Raw genomic sequence first — 16676 nt, forward strand, 5'->3', positions numbered from 1 at the left:
TTGTTTGATAAAGTGGTAATGGATTTTTTTACAGTGTTTGGTAGATTAGAGGCGGAATGGTGCTGGTTGGGATTGCACAATTTGATGAATTCCGAGTAGACTACTCTATAAAAACTTTCCAGGTAGGGGCCCTTAGAATGTGTGGGATTGAATACTGATTTGGGTCTGAGCGTAGTGTGTGCCACAGGTGGGGGGTATAAAAGTTGTGAAGTGAGTGTAAAATCTAAAGGTGGGCCATCATCAGGGTGAGACTCAGCAAATAATTGTTCTAATATGTCTAAGGCGTCTGAGTCAGATGGGGTTGAGGGGTTGATATTGTCTGTGTCAGGTGAAATGGCTGTAGGCTGAGTTTTTTTGGATTGAATGTGAAAGAATCTTTCACATTCAATCCAAAAAAAAAAAAAAAAAAAATACACTACATGCCCTCAACAATGGGGGTGCTAGGGGGCAGAAGGGCCCCCTCCAAAGCACCTTGATGGGGACAAGGGTCTCTTCCCCACAACCCTGGCCAGTGGTTGTGGGGGTTTGCGGTCGGGGGCTTATCAGAATCTGGAAGCCTCCTTTAACACGCCCTGCATGTGAATAAGTATGCGGTACATGGCACAAATCCTTTATTAAAAACAAAAATAAAAAAATGTCTCCTGAAGTAAATCCAGCATCAATCCACAATGCCCGCCACCACTGCCAACCCGAAAAACGTTGTCACCCAGTAACTGTCAGTTATTTTGTCCACCATGAGAGAGAATAGTGCCACAGTATCTGGGTATTGGGTGGCATAGTCAACTAATGACAAGTTAAATCACTTACACAACCTACCTGGCCCAATCAATGATATCCACTGTCACCCTTTTAAAAAGGTTCATCAATTACAAATAAAAATTGTAATGGATACCTATGCCATCTCCTGCCTTGTCAATCTGTAGGCAGATAGCACAAGGCTTACAGTAGTAGGCTAGGTCAATACCCATGTTAGGCACAAAATAATTCTAAATCACATGGGCTTTGGTATTAGTGATTCCCAAGTGACCTGGTATGGGAAATTGCATCCACCACCTTCAACATGGGTCCACTAAATTTGTCTGATTCAATGTGCTGCCTTTTGACCACTCATCCCTCACTTTTTTTGTTAAGAAAATCCTCTCTATACAGCTTTCCAGTGTTCTAGTAAACCTTTTGTTTGTCTCCTAAGTGGAAGATTTGGAAGCTAGCCTGAGCTGTCCCAGATTTTTTGCTAGTTTGCAGTACTTGTTGGAAAGCAGCACTAAATTCCCAGTCAAATGTCCTGTGGCAACTGAGGGCTACAGCTGAGGCGTGTCAGTAGCTGCATTAACTGGAGCAAAACAAGGAAAGGGGTTTTACTCTGAAATAAGAGTATGCTACCTTTGCAGCACTGTAAGTGTCAGGGCTCCAGGTATGACCAGAGGTGTGTGGACTGACACAGGGAAACACAGGCTTCAGATATGGTATAAACAATATAATTTATTAAGACTAACAATACAAAACGCAGTGCAAAACTAAACATAAACACAGTGCAAACAAACCAAACCACCCACCGATAACAATACATACAATACAAAGAGTAGTCAGGCAGGCCGGGTCAGTAGCAAACGGGCAAACGGAGTACCAGGAACAGGCGGGAGAGTGGTCGGGGTCACAAGCTGGGTTCATTAACTCACGGGCAGCGTGGTACAGAGGGTCAGGCAGAGAATGGTCAGGGTCACAAGCCAGGGATCAAGCAGGAGAAGTCAGCAGCGGTCAGGATCAGGCAGGGTCGGCAACAAGTCAGACAGAGACAGGAACAGGATTACAGGATACAAGGTACAGGGACCCATGGAAAAACACACACCAAGGCCCTGAATCTGAGTCTGGCCATTCCTGAAATACAACCCCTGCAATCAGCTTCAGGTGTTTGGCTGATTGCAGGGGTGAGTCTCTGATTGCTGAGAGCACCCGCTGGCTAGCCCTGGTACTGCAGCCCACAAGGCAGGTGAGTCCCACCATTATTGGCAAGTCCATTCCTGACAGTAAACGATAGCAAACACCACATTGTAATTAACAATTACAATTAAATTTTCTGCATCAAACATTCCCCAGACTTCTATCTCTCTGTTACTCCCCAGGTTGGTTAGATGTCACAAGCACAGTACCTTTGTATGACCAGAGGATCCAGATGGTGAATACTGGATTTTATCAGAAAGCATATAGTATTAGACCAGAGTTCCCAGATCTATACCTAGCAGTATTAGTGTGGAAATCTCATCAGAGAGTACAACTCTCTATATGGCTTTGGCTCTTGGTGGCCTTGGTATCAGATACTGGGCCCATTGTGTCCAAAGAAAGTGGTACTGGTGATACATTTTCTCAAAGCTTTGTAGGTATCAGTGTCAATGTCCTTATCCATAACTGGAAATTTGGCTGTTTTGCAGCCAATGTTGCTCCCCTGTACTCAGAGGGACGGAGGGACTAATCCTGTCACTGTTGTTGGAACCTAGTCATCTTCAGTTCATACCAGCAGGCAGCTTCCCTCCCAGGCTGGATCTGTATATCCCCCCCTCTCAGCCTGATGCTGTGCAGTCACCCTCTCAGACTGGAGCTGGGAAGCCTCCCTCTTAACTGCAGCCTTGCATTTGAGACGTTGGCATAGAATCAGTAGCAAGTGTCCAGTGCAGTACTTCTTGGAACTCTGGAGGCTCAATGTTGGACATGGTCAGCCTAGTGCTGGAATGCTCAGACTGTGGATTGGAGGTTGTGTTAGTTGATACATTAGGTTCAGTCTTTCTACCCTCACCCACCTGGGAAGAACCAGAACCGTCTTTACTTGAGATGAACAGAGCTCTTACTGTCACAGGGTCTCCTGTGCCTGGATTTTTGCCTCACATAAATCTCAGATCTGCTCCATGTTTGATTTGCCATATGTTTCAGACTGTTGTAGTTAGCACTTCTGCTTGGCAGCACTGGGGTCATCAGTTCAAATCCCAACCATGACACTACTTCTGTCCTTTGGCTCCTGTTTAAATTGGCTCTAGTATGTGTATGCATGTGAGTTAGGAACCTTGAATTGTAAGCTCATTAAGGGCAGGGACTGATGTGAATGGACAGTATGCACTGTGTAAATTGTTGGTACTATATAAATACTAATAACAAATACATTTTTACTTGTTCTTTTGTAATACACTAGACCAGGCATGGTTTTCAAATAAAAACAAAGAATAATGGGGGAATTGTTGCAATGATTGCTATTGTTTGGTCAGCTCAATGCATATACTATTAAAAAGACTCACAAAAATTCACTGTATTGCTTTAGAAAATTGTGGAAGATTTTGCAGTAGATGGTCAGGGGCTGGGGATACACAACAAAGACTGTTAGAGACGGTGTTTTCATATTTTTAAATTTAAATTTTTTAATTGGCTTTTTTATGTCTGTGTTTTCTTTCTGTGAAAAACATAAAACAATTAAGGCATTGAAGGGTGTTTTTGGCACAAGAACAGGTCCAGGACTGTTGCAACCTCCAATGCACTAATAGCAATTACCAAAAAACTTTTTTCTTGGCTTTCCCTGTAACCTGAATTTCCCTGAAATAGCAACATTTTAGAAAATAAAGTCTAATTTTTTAACCAAAATTTTAGGTAAAGGACAAATCCTAATTTCATTCATCTGTATTTATGTTGACCCACACATACATGAGATGGAATTTGGAAAGCACAGGCAATATGATTAGAAGTGGTCCTCCTGGCTAGAAAACAATAACACTATGAAACAGATCATTGTTTTTTACATTAACACAGTTGCAGTGATTACTGGATATCATATGCTGTTTACTATGATTTAACTTGGCAAGATTTGTACATTAGGCGTAGACACAAAGGAGATTAATTACCCCCTTACAAATGACCAGTTCTTCAAAAGCTAAATGCCTCTTTTTCTCCCTGGAATCAACTAAAACTACATGGGTTGAATTTCAAATTCTTCAGTTTCCTTCTGAACCCCAATCTCATGCATTGCATACCTGCAATTAATTTCACCCTGTACAATATGACATCATACTGCAGATTTACTACAATGTGTGAATACTGTGAAAGCCTCACTTCATGTATAGACAGATAATTTAAATGTCCATTTGCTTCAAAATCTAAAAACTAAAGTTCCCAGAAAATACAGCAGAAAGCATAAAAAATGGTTCACTTAGCAACACCTCATAATTTTTAAAGGTTGCAACTTCTTTCATTCCAACATACAGAAAAACGCCAAAATGGTATCTATCCTTATGCAAGATACTCTGATAGTGCAAGACATCTCAACAAACACTTGAAATGCAACCAAACCCAAGCCGCCACTTCATTTGATATATGATGTCATTAATGTCAAGCTATCAGTGGACAAGAGTAAAAGAGACAACAGCAAAGCTGACTAAAAACAAATAGTTTTGATTAAACTCAAGGACATTCAGTACAGCTTTCAGCAAAAAGACATTCATCATTTCCCAAGCTATTGCTGCTGTTATTTTTCTGGTATCCAAAATTCCCAACTGCATTGAAAGAGATTCTGCAAGAGCAATCATATTCAGAAGGGTCACAAAACTAAGTAGTTGAATTATGCTTGTTTTATCTCTGCCTTATTTTGGTTTAAAATTGAAGTTGAAATATGATTAAAGTATATTGATTACTGTTTTAGGCAATATGAGTGAAAATAAGTCTTCGTTTTTAGAGGTGTTTACTTCTGTTTTGATAAATTAAATATAAATGAAGGAAATGAAGGCGACATTGCAATAAAGTAAACAACAAAAAAAAAAATAGTCAATAAGCACATTTAAATGCACATGGCATAAGCTGTCAAATTACCAAGTGTGGGATCCAATCCACCTGTGGCAGAAAGCAAGAATAATCAGCTGCTTACAAGATAATTTTGACCATCTATGTTAAAAATGGTCAGACAGTGCCTGTTGGGGTAATGAAGCTACACCTCAGCCAATGGATCACCACAGCTGTGGACACACGACCTCCGTGACACTCAGAGAGAAAAGGCACGAAGCACTTCCATAGTGTAAAACGACATTTAAAGGTTTATTAAATATAAAATAAACACAGAATACAAAAGTCAAAAAGGCTTCACAGCGTGTATAAAAAAATCTTATGTCACCGAACGTGTTTTGTCAGAGGTAATGCCATCAGAGGGTGGCCTATACCATGACGACATCACCTCTGACAAAACACAATGGCTGAGGCTGTCTGGAGTGACGTCTTAACACACCGGTGTGTGATTGAATGAGTGGTGCGGATCCCACGGGAGCTTTTTTTATACTCACTGTCAAGCATTTTTGGCTAATGTATTCTGTAAGTGTTTCATTTTATATTTCATAAACATTTAAATGTAGTTTTATACTATGGGAGTGCTTCCTACCTTTTCTCCCTGAGTGTGAAGGAGGTTGTGTACCCGGAGCTGTGGTGTTCCTTTGAGCAGTGGCTTTATTTACCCTATAGGCGCTGTCTGACCATTTCTAACATAGATGGTCATGATTATCTGGTAAGCAGCTAATTATTCTTGCTCTCTCCCACGGGTGGATTGGATCCCGTTGGAGCACTTGGTCTACAGTTTGATGTGATTACCAAAAGATATACTTTTCTACAGGATTTCTTCCTTTTTGCAGATGCACTTTGGATAATTTTCTTATCTCTTTCTTGCTTGAAGAACTTTTTCTTATTTTTTTTTCCCCGGATATTAATGAATTTCGGTTACTGATTATACTGTGTTTTATGTGTTGGTGGTTAGAGATGGGCTGTATTTTCGAGTCAAACGTTAGTTTATCTCGAACATCGGCCATTCATGTGTTCAGTGAACACACAAATGTCAAGGGCACTTGGCAGGCTGTTCGCCCGCTGCACCCCACAATGCACTGAGCCCTGACAGTGCATTGTGATTGGTCAAAGCACAGGTCAGGCGCAATGCTTTGGCCAATCACAGCACATGATGATGTCACAAGCCCCCTTGTGACATCATCACACTATTTAAGAACTGTCATCCAGGCACATGTCAGCCAGCATCGAGAGTGGAGCATTTTTTTTTCTTTTTTAGGGTTATCATGATTGATGTTGGATCTGCTTTGGAGGACAGTTTTGTTAATTTTTGTTTTTAATAAAGGACTTGTCAAAGACTGTCTCCTGTCATTTTTACACTACACTTTTTTTTGTGAATGGGCAGCAGTACCATGTACCCCATACTCATTGACATGGGGAGTGGTATATGGGGGCCCCCTTGTTAAAGGGGGCTTCCAGATTCTGATAAGCCCCCTGCCCACAGACCCCCCCTGCCCACTGGCCACGGTTGTAGGGAAGAGGCCCTTGTCCCTATCAACATGAGGACAAGGTGCTTTGGGGGTAACCCCCCTGCCCCAAAGCATCCCCCCATGTTGAGGGCATGTGACCTGGTATGGTTCAGGAGGGGGGCACTCGCAAGTCCTCTCCCCTTTTCTGACCTGCCAGACTGCATGCTCAGATAAGGCTATGGTATGGATCTCACGCCATTATTTAAAACAAATTTTTGGCATGGGGGTTCCCCTCAAAATTCATATCAGACCTGAAGGGCTGGGATGGCCTGACAGCTGAAACAATAAATAATGTGTTTAGTAGCTGTGTGGTATCTTGCGGCATACTCAGATGCGGTAAGATACCGCTTAGTGAATTGTCCCCTCTGTTCGAAGATTGCGGTTGAACTAATGTTTGACTGTGAACTGAACAGGGTGGTGTTTGGCCCATCACTATTGGTGATGTGTTATTTAAATATCTAAGCGCATGCTGAATATTTTGTATTGCATTTTTTTATGTCACAGAGTATTAATACATATGCACATATATATTGTGCATCATTTGACACCGCATGGCTTTCATTTAGAACACTACACCCTTTTATTGGGCTTATTATCACTGGCTTTGTTAGTGATAGCAGTTACATCACTGTTTTACAACTATGTGCAAAGAATTTGTTTGTTTTTACATGAATAAAAATACTGTATAACATTACGGAACCATTTATTTCAAACTGTATACAACTATTTTAGGCTAGTTTACCATCATCAATGTGGTGTATAGAAACCATAGTTTCTATTAAGCAGGGGTTAAGGTTTGACACAGTGGAACAACCAGACACTGTGCAATATGTTGGGTTAAAAAGAACCAAAAAGCCATCATACTTACTGTGCGAAACACAGTAGAGCCTTCTTGCAATAGATTAAGGAATACTTTGCATGTCTCCACTAGGGGTATACTTTTGGTTTACATCAATTTAGCTGTTTGAGATTCACCAAGAGGCAAATTAATAGACAATTTAGCCTGTTCTCTCGCCTGATACTCCCTGCCAGAAACACTGCCACCACTAAATGATTGACTTCCCAGGACCCACTCACACCTCACTCTAGTTGTTTTGCATAGTAAACTGGAACTGGATGGCTGGAAGCCATCCTAAGTGGTGTTGTTGACCAAATATGTCCAATAGTCAAAAACATAGGAAAAACAAGGTGGACTTTTGAGGTGCCAAAAAAATTGATCATTTTTATTAATATTATAGTAAAATCACATGAATGGAGAACATAGACCAGGGGTGGGCAAACTTTTTGACTTGAGGGCCGCAATGGGTTCATATATTGGACCCGGGGGCCGGATCAAGAGTAGATGAATGATGTGTATATGTCATCCATAGTAAGTATAGTAATATTCCCCCATAGTAAGCATAGTAATTAATCCCCCATATAGTAATTCATCCCCCATAGTAATTCACCCCCCATATAGTAATTCATCCCCCATATAGTAATTCATCCCCCATAGTAATTCATCCCCCATATAGTAATTCATCCCCCATATAGTAATTCATCCCCCATATAGTAATTCATCCCCATATAGTAATTCATCCCCCATAGTAATTCATCCCCCATATAGTAATTCATCCCCCATATAGTAATTCATCCCCCATAGTAATTCATCCCCCATATAGTAATTCATCCCCCATATAGTAATTCATCCCCCATAGTAATTCATCCCCCATATAGTAATTCATCCCCCATAGTAATTCATCCCCCATATAGTAATTCATCCCCCGTAGTAATTCATCCCCCATATAGTAATTCATCCCCCATATAGTAATTCATCCCCATAGTAATTCATCCCCCATATAGTAATGCATCCCCCATATAGTAATTCATCCCCCATAGTAATTTATCCCCCATATAGTAATTCATCCACCATATAGTAATTCATCCCCCATAGTAATTCATCCCCCATATAGTAATTCATCCCCCATATAGTAATTCATTCCCCATATAGTAATTCATCCCCCATATAGTAATTCATCCCCCATATAGTAATTCACCCCCCATAGTAATTCATCCCCCCTATAGTAATTCATCCCCCCATAGTAATTCATCCCTCATATAGTAATTCATCCCCCATATAGTAATTCATCCCCCCTATAGTAATTCATTCCCTATGTCCCCCCTGTGTCAATTCACTTACCTTTGCTCCGCGCGTTCCTCTCGCCGTGTTCCCGCGCCGGTCCGGTGTAGCATGAAAATCTGTCTCCTATGAGGATCTGTTCCCCTCGACGTATCTGCGCATGTGCCAGTTTCAAGCATTAGCAGCCGATCGGCGATCTCCGGCACATGCGCAGATACGTCGAGGGGGACAGATCCTCATAGGAGACAGATTTTCATGCTACACCGGTCTTCAGGGCGGACTGTGAGAGGAGCCTAGCGGGAGCCTAGCTCCACGGGCCGGATTAAAAGGTCCGCCGGGCCGTATACGGCCCGCGGGCCGTAGTTTGCCCATTGCTGACATAGACCTATATAATATATGCAAGAAAACCTCCCACAAATAACTCCCAAGGGCTTAAAGACACCAAAACATAACAATTTTTGAAGCAAAATAATGAAGAAGATGTCTTCCATGGGTAGGCAATCTCTCAATCTCTCAAAGCATTTTAAGGGAACACCCCGCTTTTTCAGGAGGTGAGGGGAGTCCGGCATCAAATAGGAGAGCCAGCAGTATGGTCAAAGGGGTTTGCTGTTTCTCCCTGGGGGCAGGTGTGGGAGTAGATACAAAGCCGCAAACAAACATAATATTGATGGACTAAACCAGTATACCTACGGCATTAAACCAGATTATGTAATGGGTAATTAACACAACCATATAAGTTTTCACAAGAATCCTCACAACATTCAATAAAGATTAGATCCCAGCATCAAAGGTCAAAAAACTATTCCACTATTCATAAGAGGCAGAAATTATAACAAGATCAAACTGTGCATGTTTCAAACTTACACAAGGGACTAAGTACAGCCAGCAGAATCCAAAACAGTGTAAATACTATAGTTCACCTAGTTCAACAGTGTTATGTGCTTCCTCATGTGCCCTTCCACATACCCCTGCAGGACCTCATATCTACTTGTTCTAGGATATGTTAATGAGACCCTTTTCCCCATCAACATAGGGACATGATCTCTCACATGGGAGGCCAAAGTACCCTCCCTGTGTTTGAGGACATGTGACCTGCTATGATTTAGGAGGGGGGGGGGGCTCATGCTTGCTGTCCCTCTCTTTCCTGGCCAGTCAGGCTGCATGCCTGAAAAGGGATCTGGTATGGATATGGGGGGAACCCATACTAGTGCCTTCTTTTTTGCTTGTTTTTCCCTGTGGTCCATATCAAGGATAAGGGTCTGGTATGGATATTAGAGAGGATCCCATAATTTTTTGGGGGGTTTTTATTTGGGTTTTTATTTGCTTTTCATCCCCCCCCCCAAATGGATACCAGACCCTCATCAACCCAAAATCGAACTGTTTGAGATTCACCAAACTAATATTCCTAGATTATAAGCTCTAACGAGCAGGGCCCTCTGTTTCCTCTTGTACCAAATTGTATTGTAACTGTAATGTCTACCTTCAAAGCGCTGTGCAAACTGTTGGCACTATATAACTCCTGTATAATAATAATAATAGGCAAGATTTCACCTGGATAAGGGTCTGATATAGATTTTGGGGAAGAACCCAACATGTTTTGTGTTTTTTGCTGCATGGCCACACTCCTGAAACATACCATTCTGTCCTACAGAATAAAAAAGGCAAACAATCTTGTTGGGTCTCCCATATCTTAGATAAGGGTTCTGAGATCTATTTTTTTTTTAAAGAATATTTACTGGGTTTTCACAAAATAAAACATTTCAAAGTGGCGAGTACACATATGACACATACGCAACATATTGTAATGAAGGTAATTACGAGAAGACACTTGTATATCACCGGGTTAAGAGGTTTGCATAAACGGATAAAGTAGGAGGAGTTGGGTATGAAGGTGAATAGAGGATGATGTGTGTGGGGAGGATAACAAAATGGTAGCAAGTAGAGACTATGAGTTAAGGAAAGAAGGTGAGGTTGTGATTTACATGAAGTAGTCTGAGGTTGGATGTTTAAGATGTACATAGATGTCATCTGATGTCCAACGCAAGCATACAGAAGGGGGTGACTAAAAAGGAAATGGCTGAAGACATGAAAACTGGGGCTCGATAGGAGGGTAAGGGAGAGGAAGATCAAGAGAGCTAAAGGTGTGAGGGGGGGAAAAGAAAGAGCAGGTGGAGTAGCTGAGGTTTTTGGTGAGAAATAGTAAGAGCGAAAGATGAGCCAGGGAAAAAGAAGGGGAGGGGAGGGGAAGGGAGTATAAAGGAAGAGGGGGGTATTACCCAGGGACCTAGACAAGCTGGAGAGAAATGAAAGAAGGATAAAATCAAAGGAGTATGAGTTGGAGTTGAGTTCGAAAAAGAGTGGATGTTTGATTGGGAGCAAAGGGAAGGAAGTCAATGGTTCTGCCAGTAGTGTAGAGGGGGTGTCAACCTCCAGTTGCCTGGTATAGGTCTATGGTATACTAATAGTAACTAGTGGACTAATGACCCTGTGTTGGGAGGTCTATCGAGGGGTCAGGACACAGTTGAAGATGAAGAGAGAAATGGAGTGAAGAGGAAAAAAAAAAAAAGAGGCAAGTAGAGAAAGAATACTACACATCAACATCATATCATAATTAACCAAAATCATCTGATCATAATGACAGTAGCACCAATGCCGCAGGATATGTGAGAGGTTTCATAGGGCGGCTTAAGAGCCTGAGGTCCTGGAGAAAAAATGCCTGCTCCTGTGCAGAGAGGGATCCTGTAATATAGGACTTCCACTTACGGAGGTAATGAGTCGCTTTGGAGTAGGTCGGGGAGGTGATTAGATTAAGTCTGTCAAGGCATGGTAAGGAGTTAAGATCTTGTTTTATGTCCGTTAAGGTTAGAGGACAGTTGGAGACCCATTTCCGGAGAATGGCCCTTCTTGCTATTAAGAGACATGTAGATATCCAAGGTTTATTATTTCTGAGAGTTGACAGTTGAGAGGAAGATAGACCAATGGCTGGCTGTTCCATGTAGCCAAAGAGGTAGCGGATCAATGGGCAATTGGGAGGTAGTGATGAAGGTTATGAAGTTGACCACTTGCTTCCAGAAGGTGGACATAGCAGAGCAGAGCCAAAGTCTGTGGTGTAGTGAAGGTTTGTGGCTGCCTCAGAGAGGGCAAGTGGACAGAGCCAGGTCATTCTTTGAGTAGAGACAGGGCATGTAGACACAGTGAAGGATCTTAAGTTGTTGTTCGGGTCAGAATTCGTTGTGGTTGAAGGCCCATGTGGAGTTGAAGCTTGATAGCAGTTGGTCAGCTGTAAATGCATTATCGAAGTCTTTGACCCAGGATTTCACAGAGTTATATGCCTCGAAGGGTTTCACGTACAGAAGATTCAAAGGTCTATATATGTTTGATATTTTGTATTTTCGAGAGTTCGCCAAGATATCAATTAATGTCGTATGGAATCTAGTGGATTTAAGAGGTGCAACGGAGTTGACAAAGTTCCTTACTTGCAGCAGATAAAAAAATGGTGTGGAGGTAGTTCGTAGGTTTGTAGGACACTGTTAAGAGGCTTTGGGGAACCCGTAGAGGTGTCATATAGGTGTTGTGCCAAAGTTAACTCATGAGCGAGCCAGGTTTCATAGGCTTCTTAGGATTGTGGGGGAAAGAAGGAGGGATTATGATGGATAGGAAGTGAACGAGAAAGCCACGGAGAGACCCCCAACTTACGTCTGACTTCCCGCCATGTAATAAGGATATTGTGGATGAGGGAGTTGTGTTTTAGGTGGGGTGGAAGAGAGTATACGTTTGAATGTAAAAGGGCTGAGAGATCATAGGGATGTGCTATAGCAGATTAAATGTGATAATTGGAGTATTTGGAGGATTGGGTGAGCCAGTCTAGACATATATGGAGCAGACATGAAAGGTTGTAGACTCACACGTTTGGTAGACCAGAGCCTCCTTCACTTCGTGGCATGAATAATTTAGAGAGTGCTGTACGTGGACATTTGCCCTTCCAGAGAAATTTTGAAATTGCCCGGTTTAGCTTCGTTATGTCACTGTGTTTAAGAAGAGGTATGGTCTGGAGCGGATAGAGAAGCTTCGGGAAACTCACCATCTTGAAAAGATGTGATCTGCCCAAGAGTGAGCGCGGTAGATCCTTCCACATCTACAATTCTCCAATAATGTTACCAATCGTGGGCGTACAGTTAAGCGTGTATAGAGATGATGCTAATTTCCCTATCTTTATGCCTAGATAAGTGATGTGCTTAGTAGCTATTTTAAAAATATAATTTTAGGACCACACAGGAGGGCGAGTTTGGAATAGTGTAAGGACCTCGCTCTTAGAAAAGTTTATACGGAGCCCTGAGCAGAGGCGGAAGGTTGAAAAAATATGTTGAATGTATGGCAGGTCGGGAGATGGGTGCGAAGTAAAAATTAAAATGTCATCCAAATAAAGCGATTCTCAATTCTTGCTGCCCAATTGTGATGGCATGAAGATCAGAGTGGAACAATAGGAAGCGTGCTAATGGTTCCAGGGCCAGATTGAAAAGTAAAGGGGATAGAGGGCATCCCTGTCTGGTACCCTTGTGAAGTCGAATGGGGTTAGATATATGACCTGCCGCTAGGACATAAGCTGTTGGGGAAGAGTACATGGCTCGGATCAGGTGCATGAAAGGGCCCTCAAATCCAAATTTCCGTATTGTTAAGAAAAGCCATTCGAAATTGACATTGTCGAACGCCTTTTCAGCATCTAGTGAGACCATTGCTGCATCTTGGGGTGAGCCGTTAGCGGCCTGATTCAGGACCGATATCACCTTACGAATATTTGATGCTGCCGAGCGACCCTGCACAAAACCTACTTGCGAAGGATGAATGAGAGTGGGTAGTATAGTAGCTAAGCGAGAGGCGACGATGTTTGATAGAAGTTTTGCGTCGAGATTCAATAGGGATATCTGCCGATATGATCCAGGGTCTGTCTGGTCTTTATCTTTTTTGGCAATCAGTTTAATGTGAGCTTGAAATCCAGAGGGAAGGTAATCCCCTCCCCCCTGGATTGATTGGAACACTGATTGTAAGGTAGGTGAAAGGGTTTCGGTCATGAGTTTGTAAAATTCGGCTGTATAGCCGTCAGGTCCGAGGGCTTTACCGATATTGAGGGATTTAATGGCTAGAGAGATATCTGATTGAGATATTGGGGCATTCAGAGATTGGAGTGCGGTTGAGTCCAAATGCAGTAGAGAGATGTGGTCCAGAAAGGAGGTGTCTATAGGGTCTGAGCAATATAGGTTTCGGTAGAAGTTTTCTAAAATGGAAATAATGTCTTTAGGGTCGCTTTTTAATATGCCCTGGGAATCCCTCAGGGGCGTAAAGAGGGTGGGTATAAAAGTTTTTTTGCATAGCCGTGCTAACAGCTTGCCCGACTTGTTACCGAATTTGTGAAAGTTCAGGTCGCTATGGGATTGGTGTAAAGCCTCTTGGGCTGTTGCCCATGTATCGAATTGTTGTTTGGCCTCTGACCAGGCTTTCCTGTTTTCATGAGAGATGAGATTTGCTAAGTCTTTCTGTGAGACGTAGGATTCTGGGAGGCCTACTACATGCAGGTTGTTCCTGCGTGAACGGTTCTCTAAGTCATCTAGCTTATCCAAGATGTTTTGTTGCATGCATTTGGATTGTAAAGCACCTGCCTGCATAGCCTGAAACTCATCCTCTAGGTCAGAAAGGCGTTGTTCAGCTTCAGATATACGTTTGGCATTTTCTCCCAGATCCCTTCTAAATTGCTCTATGCCCTGTGTTACTGCTCTGTCCACTGCCTGAGTAATAGTAGGTAGTAATAGGGAAGCTACCGCCTGTGCAATTCTGTTGTAGTGGTCTGTGGGGCTAACAGTGTCAGCATGCCCCAATGATGGTGTTTTAGGTGGCTTTGCTTCTGTCATACCTGCTCCTGGCTCTGGCTCTGTGTCCATGCTGGCCGTCATGTTGCTGCTGCTGTTTGTAGAATGGTCGGCGGCCATCTTGGCTGCAGGAGGGGGAGAGCTCTTCCCCTGGGGCTGTGCAGCGGGATTGGGGCCGCAAGTACCGATCCATGCAGGAGTGGACGGGGGAGACTCAGGGGGCACTCCTGTGCCAGGTAATTAAAGCCTCTGGTGCAGGAGGCTGATTTTATAAGCAATGTTTCTGGAGCCGCGGGATCCCTTCCCTACCTCATGTGGCACCGGAACCGGAAGTTCTGATATCTATTTTAAAGGGAGACCCCAAATTTCAGGCTGGGTTTGCAAAATCATCCTGCGAACCAAATCCAGGCTAGTTTGCTCATCACTAGGCTTCACCCACTGTTCTAAAATGAGGAATAACCCCCTTCCCCCCTCAATAAAGAAAGCAAGACAAGCAAATGTATTCTGTGAGAAGGGAGGGGAGGAGGAGCACTGAGATCCAATCAGGTGTGTTGCATCTACAAAAGGAACATGATGACAAGGGAGAGAAATTAATGAGTAGAGGGACAAGTCCATCAGTGTGCTGCTGCTCCTGCTACTTTAAAGCCACAGGCTCAGGTAAGAAAACTATATTGTGTAACTTCAACACACAAAAAAAAGTGCGCTGTTCACTTTAACAGTGATAAATGAATAAAGTGTGTAAACTGAAAATACAAAACTGTGCAACCTGAAATACATATACCATCAAATAATAACTGATATACATTGCAATGCATTGCAAAATAAACGCATATATATAAGTCCCCAATCCAATGTGAAGAAAAAAGTGCTGAGTGCCTAATTAATATTCCAATAAAGTGCTGCTGTGCTCAAAAGGTGCTCCTCAGAAAAACAGGCAAGCCTCTTACTGAACCAAACTGATTTCAAGCTATAGAGATCAAATGAGTGGATAGTGTCTAAACTCCACACTGACACTCTCACTGACAAATCCAGGGAGGATGGATGGATCACTGCATGCTCACACCAGGAACTGGCTTAACCACTTCATACTGCTCTCCACAGTATTATATGGAAGGGTGTAGACAAGAAAAACTTCATAGTGCAACCCTATTAAAAAACTAATGTTTATTCTGGTTTAAGTATTTCACTTATATTCGGTTGAGTAAAAGAGAGCAATAGAAAGACAAATCAGCCATGGTGTCAGTCCGTCGGCTCGTACGTGGTGACATCACAGAAAGACTCCACCTCACAGTTTTGTATTTTATACAGATTATTATTCAATGATACATGAAGTTTCAGTTTGCACACATTCCTTTATTCATTTATCATGGCTAAAATAAAGAACACACTTTCCTATGTGTTGAAATTATTTATTCTGGTATTCAGGAAGGTAGTAGCAACAGTTCACTTTTACATTCATTCATTTTTTATTTATTCATTTTTTATTTTTTCATTATATGTAATATTCTGCTAAAGATTTTCTTCTTTTTTACATATATTGTGTAGAGAGGTAGAGAGTTTGACCTCATCATGCTGTCTGGCTTGATTATGTAAGTGTCAGGACAGGCTGCATAGAATTAAAAATCTTGTGGCAGGTAAATCATTCTAATATTTGTGTTTTTGCTGGGTTCAGATTTAAATATTTTTTTATTTTTGTGGGCATAAATGCAGCATGGGCCTGAAATGGTTTAGGTCCAGCAGAAAATGTTCTGTATGGTGTAGCAGGCTGTCCAAAACTGTAACCACTAATGTTATATACTTGTAGCTAACAGACATATTCATTGTCTGTTTTTTTTTTTCTTCTAAAATATTATAGTGAAGCATTCACTGTTTAACCTTGTTAATAATTTGCCATTGAAGAATTTGTGGGAAAAAAGCTACATTATAAGCATTAACTGAGCATGAGAACAGTTGTAATATCACCCTCAGAGAATAATGAACAGATACTAGAGAATGAAATTCTGACATAGTTTACAGAGCAATAATCCAAACATCTGTTTTAATGACAGGGGATTTGAGAAGAATAGAGAGTACATGGGAAAGCAATGCAAGTTTTAGTGCAAACCTAACATTGAATCAATGTTGTTCAGCTAAATACAGCTTGCTGCTAATATAAGCAATTTTCCTCATATTTCTGGGCCACATGCCAGATGTCAGGATTCAGTTACAGGCACAAGGTCAAGAGGGAATCAAGCAGATGAAATTATATGAATCTGAGAAATAGATAGATAATTACAGACAAAACAGAAAAGCAAACAGCTATTTCAGCCACTCACAGTTGCCTTTTTTTATAAGATTTAGGAAAGCCTATAGTCTTTTCTGCTAGGATTCTTCACA

The sequence above is a fragment of the Staurois parvus genome, unplaced genomic scaffold, assembly GCF_062004578.1.
Source record: "Staurois parvus isolate SC_StPar_1 unplaced genomic scaffold, SC_StPar_1.0 ptg000218l, whole genome shotgun sequence".
Taxonomy (NCBI): domain Eukaryota; kingdom Metazoa; phylum Chordata; class Amphibia; order Anura; family Ranidae; genus Staurois; species Staurois parvus.